The 12,017-nt window shown below is 41.2% G+C and overlaps 1 long non-coding RNA gene across 1 annotated transcript in view; it reads left to right on the forward strand.

Moving 5' to 3' along the window:
• Nucleotides 1-11,373, forward strand: part of LOC117099750 — a 51,417-nt gene extending 40,044 nt beyond the window's left edge. The window contains exon 3 of the long non-coding RNA XR_004443988.1: nt 11,117-11,373. This is a non-coding gene — a long non-coding RNA (uncharacterized LOC117099750). The remainder of the gene's footprint in view (nt 1-11,116) is intronic.
• The last annotated feature ends 644 nt before the right edge of the window (nt 11,374-12,017 follow it).

A 12,017-nucleotide genomic window follows, 5' to 3' on the forward strand; every position in this document is an offset into this window, starting at 1 on the left:
CATGGCTGGCATGGTCTCAGGTCAATAACTGCAGAGAACAGACGATTCTCGGGAGGACCAGTGGTGCCTCCTCCAGAGACTTAGCGTTTCGATTTTGTTTAGGTGTCCATATGCTCATACAATTCTCCGGGAAGTACATCTAGGTTTCACTTCAACCTAAAGCTTGAGATTTGCCTGATTTAAGATGGTTTGTTTCCCAGTGCTTTGCAAAATCCTAGCACAGTCTGGGCTTTTGGTTTTCTTATTGATTGAAATGCTAAAGTATTATTAGAATCATAAGAGATAAAAAGACTTATTGTCACACTAAGCTCTCCGGCAGTGGCCCGCAAACTGCTGGAAACTGGAATCACCTGGAGAACTCTGCTGAAACCCTAAGGTTCTGATTCAATTGGTCAGGGGGTTCGCTTTGAGAATGGGACTTTGAAAGGCTCCTCAGGTGATTCTAAAAGTCAGCCAAGATTGAGAACTTCTGCTTTACAGGGTGATTTCACACGCTGTCATCTCTGGCTTTTTTATATACGTGTTTTCTGATATGTCAAACTCATCCCTCCAACTTCTTCTCCATAATTTGTGAATTTTCACAAATAGAATTTCAGAATAACCCTTGAGTAGTGGTTCTCAACTAGGGGTGATTTTGCCCCTTCAAGGACATTTGGCAGTGTCTGGAGACATTTTTGGTTGCCCAGCCAGGAGTGTGCTACTGGCATCTAGTGGGTAGGAGACAGGGATGCTGCTAAATATCCTACAACATACAGTATAGCCCCTACAACAAAGAAGCATTCTGCCCCAAATGTCAATAGCACTGAGGTTGAGAAGCACTGCCTTAGCTTAGCCACTCTCATTTTACAAGTGGGAAAATGTGGTCCAGAGATGATAACTTGATTTGCCCAAGGATTCATGTGTAATTATCAGCAGAATAAAATTTCTAACAATTGTAACATTATGGTGGAACCCTGCCCTTATTCTCCAACCCTCTCCCTTTTAACCTACTGCCCAAGGGACATTAGTTATTCATCTTGTTTCTTTTCCCTCCTCAAATATCCCTAGGCTCTCAACAGTAGTGATTTGTTTTCTGTATTTTAGTATTTCAAATTTCTTGACTAAAAAACAGAAGCCAAGTCTACTTAAGCTAACTTGCATAGCCTAATAAGCATCACTTTTCTTTGCTCTAGGATGGCATTGTTGCGACTTGTTGCTAGGTCTGGTTTGTTTTGTGCTGATCAGCACCTCTGATTGGAAGTTATATAAATCTTGGTTAATTTAAAAAATGGGCAAATGAGGTAAGTGTTACTTCATAAATCTAGTTTGGCAAGCAAAATGTTTCTAATTTAAGGACCCACAAAATGAAATTATAAAGGGGCTTCTTGGTGATGAAAAGAACGTCAGAGTCTCCCCAGGCCTTCTCTAGTGCGGGGTGTGTGTGTGTGTGTGTGTGTGTGTGTGTGTAATGCAACCTCTCAGCCCCCAGATGCTTGGACAGAGTTTAGGAAGGTGATGGAGATTTTGAGTTAAAGACCTTTGAGTCCACCTTTCTTCATTTACATGTTCCTTGAATACCTCTCGTCTTAACCCCAGGAAAGTAATTAACTGGTTATTTCTGGAAGGTAGGATTTGGGATCATGCATGGCTAAAATGTATTTTTTTAACTTCTTTATTCTCTGTGTTTTTTTTCCTGTGAACACATTTTTGTAATAAAAAGAAGCCATTTAATCAAATAATGTAATTTTATTCTCAACATTCAGTGCACCAAAATCTCTTGGGAGCTTAACAAATCGCTTGGGTACCATCTCCAGAGACTGATTGAGTTGATTTGGGGGTGTGGTGGGGGCGTGGGAATGAGTAGCATTTAGTGACTTCCCAGCTGATTCTTAGGTACGGTTAGAATTAAAAACTCCTGTCTCAGAGAGCAGTTCTCAAACTTGTCTGCATACTGCAATGCCCCGAAGAACTTCAGAACACCTATGCCTGGGACCACCAGAGAGGTTCTGATTTAATTGGTCTGGGAGTGCAGACTGGGTTTTGGGAGTGTTAAGATTTCCCCAGGTGATTCCGAAATTGGAAGGGCTGGGTAGTATCTCTGAAGATTTTTGGGGGGTAGTTCTTAATGTTGCTGTCTTACTAAGGAGGTGTACCAACCTGCCCCTGCTTTCTGTTAAATGAGAGTTAATAAGGTGGGATTGCTCTAAACCTTGAGCACAACTGATTATAATGCTAGAAGCAATAGTCCCTCCTCCTCAGGGCGAAATAACAATGTTACAGGAACACCAATTATAAAGATAGGTTGTGTTTTTAATTGTTGAGAGAAGGATGAGCTTGAAGGAGATTTTGCTTATTAAGACTGCTTTACCTTTATAAACGACTGTAAGTAGATTCATCAAGAATTGGGAGCTGCCTTGAGCTACAAACGAGCCTATGCAATAGGTACTAATAATTGTTTTTAGCCTCCAGTTATTTTTGTCTTTTCTTTTTGCCTTTTAAAAAAGAGGGTAGGGGTGAAGAGGGCTCCCTATACTTCTGTCTTAACAGACTCTCACTATGATGATGTCCAAGTTGAATTCTGAATTTTCTTTGGTTAGAATAGCCCTGTAGCTTTTTAGAATTATTTAAAAGGGCTGCCTCCTTTGTTACAACAAAAAGTCTTCTTGGAGGTGTGAGCGGTTGAGCTCCCCCAGTGTGGTGGTGCTAGGAAGGGCCTCTGGGGTGAGGTCTGCAGGTGGGCTCCATAGCAGTGAGACTGCAGTGAGGCAGGACCCTGGGTCTGGAGAGCATTCCAGCTCTAGCCACGCCTGGCTTCCTACTTCTCCACAGAAGCCACTTGGGAGCAGTATGGCCTTGCCTATGAGGGAGGCTCAGGGAAACTTCCTGGAACTGACCGGCACAGCCAGGGAGCCTGGAGCCCCCGGCTGATGACAAGTGAAATATTTCACAGAATATAAATCTTTCATCTTGCAAATGCTCGTTTGGTGAGAAATCAGACAGCGGGTAAGAATTGGGCAAAATCCTTGTCCCAGCAAATAAAATGAAAGGATGGAGCCTCCCGTCTTTGTTCTGTGATATGATAGTATGAAGTTTGTGGAAAAGATTTCCTGCTTATGATGGGTCCATTGATCATAATGGGATCCTGAATAGGAGACAATAGTATCTCCCTTTATCTCACTGACAATAGAAAGAGGTCGGGGAGAGGGGGAAGGACAGAGAAACAGAGAGAGGCTCCCATCAGCCTGATGTGATGATATTTCACCCTATGACTGTTTCCAGGTTGTAAGCTCTTCTGACAAAAGTCAAACAGAAGAACACATGACTAAGGCCTTTTCAGTCTAGTTCTTGTAAGCAACTGTATGAACTTTGCAATGTTATGCTTGTTCTGGGTCTTTGAATTAGACCCTTTACGACATGCGCACTTCTCACATCCAAGAAGACCATATATAAAGTATTATTTTGCAGTATTATTATGACATGTCTGTAACTGTGCGATTAGCATTGTATCCACGTTTTTGGCCCTCTCTACTTTTTCAGGCTTTTAAGATTTACTTAGAAAGGGAGAGAAGAAAGGATATACAGGGAGCTGGGGGTAAAAGTCAAGGGAGCAGTTGGGAAGAGACACAGGAAAGGGAGAAGAATGAGATGACTAGAGGATCCTCTTCCAATTTGCCAAGGTCATGGGGAAGCAGGAGTTGAAGTGTAAGCCTTGTAACTTGATTTTTTGGTAAGCTGTGAACTACCTCTCAGGTAACACCCTTTTCCAAGTGTTATCTAATGACAATATTTGCTCAATTCCATTGTAGTCATCAATCCCTTGCTGAGAATAAACCCAACTTTGGGAGGAGAGTAGGAAGAGTTGTCAGATGGGAGAACAAACACATCCCACTGGCAGCTTCAGCTTCTCCCTAAAAGCAGGAGGAGATAAGGACCCCTCACTGCCATTTTTACTGTCCTGCATCTGGGGTGGATTTCCAGTTTCTGAGATACACCCAGATCCTGGCAATTCGAGGTTCATGGCCAGCTTGGACCCAGCATACAAGCTTGCCTATCTCCTCTGCTGTCCCTCCCTCTGAAGATTAGAACCAGCCAGTGCCAGGTGGGCCAGCCAAGATGTGTCCTTCTTGGTGCTCTTGGGAGCTTCCCACACCCCAGGCTAGGGGGTGCCCCTTCCGTCCTAGGGGTGATCTGGTATATCTCTTGCTTTTGGGATTCTGAGGGTCCTGGCCTCTCTGGGGCCAAATGGAGATTTCTAATCATGTGCTATCTGAATTTAACCTAAAAGTCAGTAAGCTACCACGCCAGCTGTTTCTTCAATGAATCCCTAGTGAGACATAGAAGCAAACAAACCTGGGCTCCGTAACTTTGGCTAATAAAGGTCAAAAGTCAACTGAAACCAGACTTGCAAGAAAGTGCTTCATCATAGGGGTGAGATTCAGGACTTCCATGTCAAACTTTCAGGGGCTCTACAAAAACCATGAAACAAGAGCTTGTCCTGGGAACACAGGTTGTACATAAATAACCTATTACATATTGTGACACAGAAAGTTCTTCAGGTAGACAGACGGAAGCCAGTAGGGTTGGCACAGTGTCTTTGTCCATTGCTTGGTATGGCAGGATTTATAGCGATTCCATCCTTGAGCATGGAGTGATAACGGAGCCCATAATAAACATGCAAGGCACAGTGCTAAGTGCCTTAGGTATATTTTCCCACTTAATCCTCACAACAACCTTATGAAGTAGGTACTATTACATCTCTATTATGCAGAAAACACTTTGCTCAGAGAGGTTAAGTCATGTGTGCAGGCTCAGCTGGATGGAAGGTGGAGGATCTTCCAGAGCTCGTGTTCTTAGTGTTCTCCCCTTTAGAGGTTCTTTGCTGCTACTGAGGGGGTGGAGGGGATGTTTCAAGGTGTTGAGCCTCATGGATTTTCCTACTACAGGTTAATAGATGTGAGAATAAAATCCTCCCTTTCGTTTAGATTAACTGTGCCAACCAATTAATTGTGAGAACATGAGGCTGAGAGACTCCAACTCTTCAAATGTACTAGATGAAATGAAAAACTCCTTCTTGACTTCATTGTAGTTGCTTTAAATAGCAATGTTGAATCTTCACGTGGGACTTTCAGTCATGGCTTTGGACCACCTTCCTCTTGAAAGTAAGTTGAGAAATCTACAATTCCTAGGTAGATGAACAAACAAAATATCCCCTGTCCCTGACAAACAATCATTTACAAAACCAACAAAACTGCAGTAAGATTTTCTCATTTTGTAGGGGATTTCTTTTCTTTTTTTTTTTTTTTTGAGACGGAGTCTCGCTCTTTCACCCAGGCTAGAGTGCAGTGGCTGGATCTCGGCTCACTGCAAGCTCCGCCTCTGTAGGGGAATATTTTAAGGACTGTTTCTCTACTTACCTTGAAAATTATGGGCATCTTCACCTGGGACTTGGGCAACAAGGTCCTCAGTGGCACTATCGCTGAATGACCAGACTTGATGGCAGGGCAGCTTGAAAGGTGGTGTAGTGACCAGCACAGCGGTGTGGAAAATCTGGCTCTGGCTGTGACACCCATCTATCCCATGACTCGAACTAGCCCCCATCACCTTCCCTCAGCTTGCTTCACTGACTTGGGATGGGAAGAAGAACACCTGCCCTCCCCACCTTGCTGGTCATAGGCGTTCCTGGAGAACGTGTCAAATAATGAAGGTCCACATGCAACTTGTATGTTGTGTGACTCATTTTGCTCATTGTAAATACTTGACTCACACTTTCTAGATGCCAGGTACTGTGCTTTATTTTAACTCATTTAATTCTTACAACAGTCCCACAAGGAGATATTACTTTCATCTGGATTTTGCAGATGAAGAAATGAAGACACATAGGAAGCAATTTGCTCAGGGTCACTTACAACTGGCACATAGTGTGATATTGTAATATAACGAAAAATATATTTTTAGTCTTTGTCTCTAGTTCCTAGCAGAGAGTTTCTGAAACTCTTGTGCTTTCCTGAGTGATAGGGGTGAAAGGAGCATCTTTTGTTATTCACCATAAGCCATTTTCAAACATACCTGAGTTATATAATGCTAATAATGCTAATAATGCTAATAAGGTAACTCTCGGTGAGCCTCAAGATAGTCTCAGAATAGGGGCTGGTTACTAGAGGAACCAATCACTTGATTAGAGAATTGGAATTTTCAGTCCCTCACCCTGACTTCTGGAGAGGGAGAGGGATGAGATTGAATTCAATCACCAATGGCCAATGCTTTAATCAACCATGTCTATGTAATGGAACATAGGAACCCTAAACAACATAAAAATCCTTAACAACAGGGTTTGATGAGCTTTTGGATTGATGAACACATTGAGGTGGTAGAAGGCTAGAGTTCAGGAGATGACATGGGAAGACATGGAAGCTTTGTGTCCCTTCCCATATACCTTGCTCTGTGCATCTCTTCCATTTGGCTTTTCCTGAGTTGTATCCTTTTGTAAAAAACCAGTATTAGTCACTAAACTGTTTTCCTGAATTCTATGAGCTGTTCTTGCAATTTATCAAACCTGAGAAGGGTTCATAGAAACCTCCAGTTTATAGCTGGTTGGTCAGAAGTATGGGAAGCTTGAGACTTGTGATTAGCATCTGATATGGGGACTGTCTTATGGGACTGCGCCCTTATGGGATCTGATGCTAATCACATAGATAGCATCAGAAAATTGAATTAAATTGTAGGACACTTAGTTGGTGTCTGGAGAGTTGAAAATTAGTTGTTGGTGTGGAAAAATCCACACACTTGGTGTCAGAAGTGTTGTGAGTATAAACAGATCGTAGTAACATGGTATAGCCAGACTAAAACCCAGGCTGTCTGAATACAGTATGTTTCTAATAATTGCTATAGTCCTCTATCTGACCTCCTTCAAAGTGTATTTAGTTTTGACATATCTTTTTTCTTCTGGTGGTAGTGAGGGTTCTAATATTTCTGAATAAAGAGGTAATATGTTTGTGAAGCCTAAAGGAGGCCAGAACTACAGCTTAACTGTTGTGAGACCCTGTGGCCTTCAGATTTCAGAATCTTGCCTTGTGGAAGATCATGGATCAATTTGAGGACTCTGATGTTTTTATTTTATTAGGTATTTCAAATGCACTACTGTTTTTTTCCCCTAGAGAATATAATATTGTGTCCATATTGTATTTTTGTAAATTGTAAAATTACTTCTGTAGTCACATCATTCATTTATATCATTAATATGTGACTTATAGTTGAGTTAGTGCCTCCTTGACAACAGTGATTATTGGTGTGCCTCTCAACATCCAGCAGAATGTGGGAATGTAAGTCACTCAGCAAAAATCTATTGATTTTATTTGTTTCTATTAATTTAAAAAATCACAACAACCTGTGTTCAGTGTAGAACAAATAAAATAATGCCAAAATGCCAGTGAAAAGAAAGATAAAACCTCCTATAATCACACCACTCTGTGATAGTTATATAAAAGCAATATCTGCAGAATTTTGTTTACAAAAGGCTGTGATTCAAGAATTTTATACCCAGCCAGGTTGTCTTTTATGTGTGAAAGTGACAGAAATATATTCTCTGTAGACCATGTTTCAAAAAAATTCTATGATAGGCAATTTTCCTGGACAAGATTTAACATGAGTCTCTGTTGAAAAAAGTGCTTGAAGATAAATTCCAGGTGACCAAGGGTGATAGATGCTAGAGCGAACGATTAAAATAGGAAAGCTAGAGTATAAAAAAGGTTGGGAGCAAACACTGAAGCCAGTTAATGTACATTTATTTATATATCTAGTTAATTATAAATATTAAAGACTATATATAAAGCTTTAATTGTATTTCTCTTTGTAAAATAAAAGCAAATATAAAAATATCACCTAGAATGTATATAGTACAATAATAATTATGTGGTAATCTGAATCTATATCTCCAGCTAGTGTCATCAAAATCTAAGATGGAAGCTCTGGGAATGGGTGGGGTGAAGGAATGGGCGGAAACAGTATGAGTGGAAATTGGGGCTGGGGTGGATTTTAAGGCATCTGACTTGGACTACTAATCATTTGAACCTGGGGTTTGTTTATGCCCTGAAAATGAAATGTTATTAGTCAAGTGAGGATGATTATTATTTTAAGTAATGCTATTCCTTAAAATATTTAGCTAAGTGACTTCATGGCTTTTAGGCAATTACATAATTTCTGCATTTTGTTTGTTTTTGAGCCTTGTTTTCTCTGAGTTCCTGTTTTGCTGCTAATCTTCAGTGTGTGTTTCTGAAAGTAACCATGATGATGGGAAGCATATTTTTCTGTATGCTTATGACTGGTGTCTGACTACCCTACTGGTACTAGAGATTAAAAGACACTTTCCTGTAATTAATATTTTCCCCTGTGTTTCATCTGAAAGTTGTTAAGTTGAAGCTGGAATTATAGATGTGTGTACATCTCTCTTTAAGGAAACACACAAAACAAACGGGAATTTACCAAATGATATCATTCTCCACTGACTGAATTTATGTATGACACTTCTTGAATGTAGTTTTCTCATAATGTGGGGGCACACTTGCATTGGAAATAGCTTCTTTGAGAAATGTTGGATGTTGCAATTTGATAATATCTTATGTGTGTGTTTGTGTGTAGGGGGGCTGGGAGGGAAGGGAGGATAAGGAAGGATTCACACTGTTCAGAAGAGGACTGATGAGGTTCCCTCCACGAGCAGGCTAGTAGCGCAAAGCCTAATCAACACTTCTGCGAGGAAGTTAGCAGCCTTCCTCCTGACCTGACTGCTTCCACTTCTGGTGGTGGCAATGCTGTCAAGCCTCATTACTGGAAAGTTCATCTTGTTAAATTTCCACTTAGAGCAGGGGATGTGTTAGGAGATAGCTCAGACTCTGTGGCCATTATGACATCAAATTCAGACAGTGACAGTCCGAGTGGTAGTCGAGGAGTTTTGTTTATAGCTTCATTGAAAAATGTGAACATTGGCTGAGCACGGTGGCTCACACCTGTAATCCCAGCACTTTGGGAGGCTGAGGTGGGTGGATCATTTGAGGTCAGGAGTTTGAGACCATCCTGGCTAACATGGTAAAGCCCTGTCTCCACTAAAAATACCAAAAAAAATTTAGCTGGGCGTGGTGGTACATGCCTGTATCCCAGCTACTTGGGAGACTGAGGCAGGAGAATTGCTTGAACCTGGAAGGTGGAGGTTGCAGTGAGCTGAGATTGCACCACTGTACTCCAGCCTGGGTGATGGAGTAAGACTCCATCTCAAAGAAGTAAAAAAATGTGAACATTAATAAATGACTTAAGAAGTCATCGTATCTGCATACTACTGGATTAGATTTAATAGATTCAATCTTGGCTGAATAATGAAAGGAGTTTGGCATGAGTTCCAGGGTCAAAACAGAAGTAAAAACAAAACCAGTGATGGGCAGAGGCTTGAAATATAATATATTAATACACCCACCAGGTAGTGCTGCATTAATAAATAAACTCAGAAATCTTAGGGGGTGAAGGCAAAAAAGCCTTATTTCTTGCTTGCATAAAGTCCTATATGGGCTAGGCGATCCTCTAGGCAGCACTCCCTCTGTCTTGTTATGCTGCCATCTCAACAGGTAGCCTCAAGGGTTGCCAAGGCAAAGGACTAGAGGTCACTTCCTTATGCTGTGGCCCAGGAGAAACTTCTGCATACCTTTCACTGGCTATGACTAGTCACATGGTTGTACCTAACTGCAAGAGAGCTGGGGAGTGGAGACTTCCTGAGTGACAGGAGGAGGGAAGGGTATAGGTGAGTGCTAGAAGCCTCTACCACACATGGGAAGCGAGTGTGTATGTCAGCGTGGAATCGGGAATGACCAGAGTCTGATGTTATGAATATTCAGCATGAGATTAATATATATTGAACCTAATAATATCTTCATAAATTTTAAAATAATCAGCCTCTTTGGATACCTTCCTTGGCCACTGGCATACCTTAGCAGGATTACCTACTATTAACATCTGGTCTGGTCCGTCTGCCTAACCTTCTGGTATCCTCCCTGCCTTGCAAGGGCCGTCCCTCACTCTGTGAGACCCATAGCTTCATGACACAGGCAGTAAGGGTGTGGTGAGACCTTACCAGGGCATGCTCTTGACACCTCCAAGTGCTCTACTGCTGCTGCTGTTCCAGACATGCTGACACAGGCCCTACATAAGCACCTTCCTGTCTGGTGAACTTCTATTGCTTCTCTGTATAGTGTGGTTGGTTGAAAGAGTGGTTTTAGGAGATAGACTGTCTAGGTCCAAATCTTGTCTCTGTCATTAGCGAAGAATGAGACCCTGAGCAAGAGACTTAACTTCACTGTGCCTCAGTTTCTTCATCTGTGGATATAATAATAACACCTTCCTGTTAGAGTTGTTGTGATGACTGAGTTAATACCCAAAAAGCACTTAGAATAGTGCCTGGCAAGTGGAAAGTGATTAAAAAACATCAGCTATGATCACTCTTCTTTAAGACTCAGTTCAAATGTAACTGAAACTTTCCTGAACTTGCTTCTTTTCTGGGTGCCTTCAGATTCTGCAAATGTCTCTGTTGTAACATTTATCATGGTATATAATAATTATTAATTTACCCATTCTTCTCTCCGTTAGACTGTAATTACTCAAGGGCAATGTACTGCTCACCATTTACTCTAGTCCTTGACAGAGTGTCTAACATGTAAAATAGATTACCAAGTATTTTCTGAATTGATGGGCAGAGCCAGGGTGGTAGAAATTGCTACAATTTGCCAATATACAGTTCTCCTCTCTTTCCTGTGCACAAAGCAAAGCTATGTTTCCCAGCTCCCCATGCATCTAGAAGAACCACATAACTGAGTTTTGGAATGTGGGCAGAAATGATGTGTGCCACTTTTCAGGCTTGTCCTAAACTCAATGCACAATTTTCCATAGCTCCTTCTCTCCCTGTCATTCAATTGGCTGGATATGGTAGCATTTTAAGATAGAACAAGCCCAAATCTCTGACTCACCAGTTGGAAGAGAGGGACCTAGACTTTAAAATTGTGTCAAGCTTTTGAAATCTGAACCTGTTTGTTATAGCAGTCAGTGTATTTTACCTAGCTAATAAAACAAGAATCTAGACACAACAACATTTTTTTTCCTGCAGGTTTCATGGCATGATATGACTCAATCCACAGACAAAGGCTGCTGAGCCTGGGACAGCTTATTGGACCAGCCCATATAAGAAGCACAAACGTACAGAAACAAACTGAACCCAAGGAAAGATTGGTGATACTTTGGGAGGGATGACAGAGGAAGGGGAAACACATTGTCCATCCCTGTCCCAGCAAGGAGCCAGCTCCCATTCAGCAGTCTCTGTGAACATCTAGGTAGCTTCCGCATTCTTTCTGTCCAGTTGTGAGCAGCCACCAACTATGATTCCTCTTTTCCAGCAGGCTTTGCTTTCACATCACAAAGCATCATCCTGAGAAACAATTACAGTTCTTTTTAGAGTTCTGTTTTCTTCATAGGTATCTATTGTCCTAATAAATGGAATTCCTTGGAACACAAAAGCATTTATTTCTTCTTTTAGCTAATTTAATTTTTACAGCTCTGGTGAAAAATATTTTATGTTTTTATTCAATGTGATTTTAAGACAGTTTATTCTTGGATTCAATTTTGTTTTCATTTTCTAGAAAATCAATTTGATTCACAGAAGGTTCATTCATTTAGTGGCTTTCCTTGCACATGGTTAATGCTTAAGCATTTGATCAAGCATTCCTCTTAGCAATATCTTTAAAAGGTTCAACCGGAGAAGGTGTTAGATGAGGGAAATCCTCTACATTTGGGGGAAAGCCTCTTTCCTCTGGACTAATTGAAATGGAAAATCAGTCTGAATTGGTGAAATTGAATTGCAAACTATTTTTTCAAGGAGATTTCTGTGTGATTTCAAGTTGCTCAAACTAAACTTAGTAAAGGGCACACTAACAAAGCTTTTTAGGTCATCTCCATCTAGCTTCCTAGTGAAGAGGCTACATTGTCTGGGTAAGTACCCGCGGTTCGTCATT

This window comes from Trachypithecus francoisi, unplaced genomic scaffold, assembly GCF_009764315.1.
Source record: "Trachypithecus francoisi isolate TF-2019V2 unplaced genomic scaffold, Tfra_2.0 Lachesis_group17, whole genome shotgun sequence".
Taxonomy (NCBI): domain Eukaryota; kingdom Metazoa; phylum Chordata; class Mammalia; order Primates; family Cercopithecidae; genus Trachypithecus; species Trachypithecus francoisi.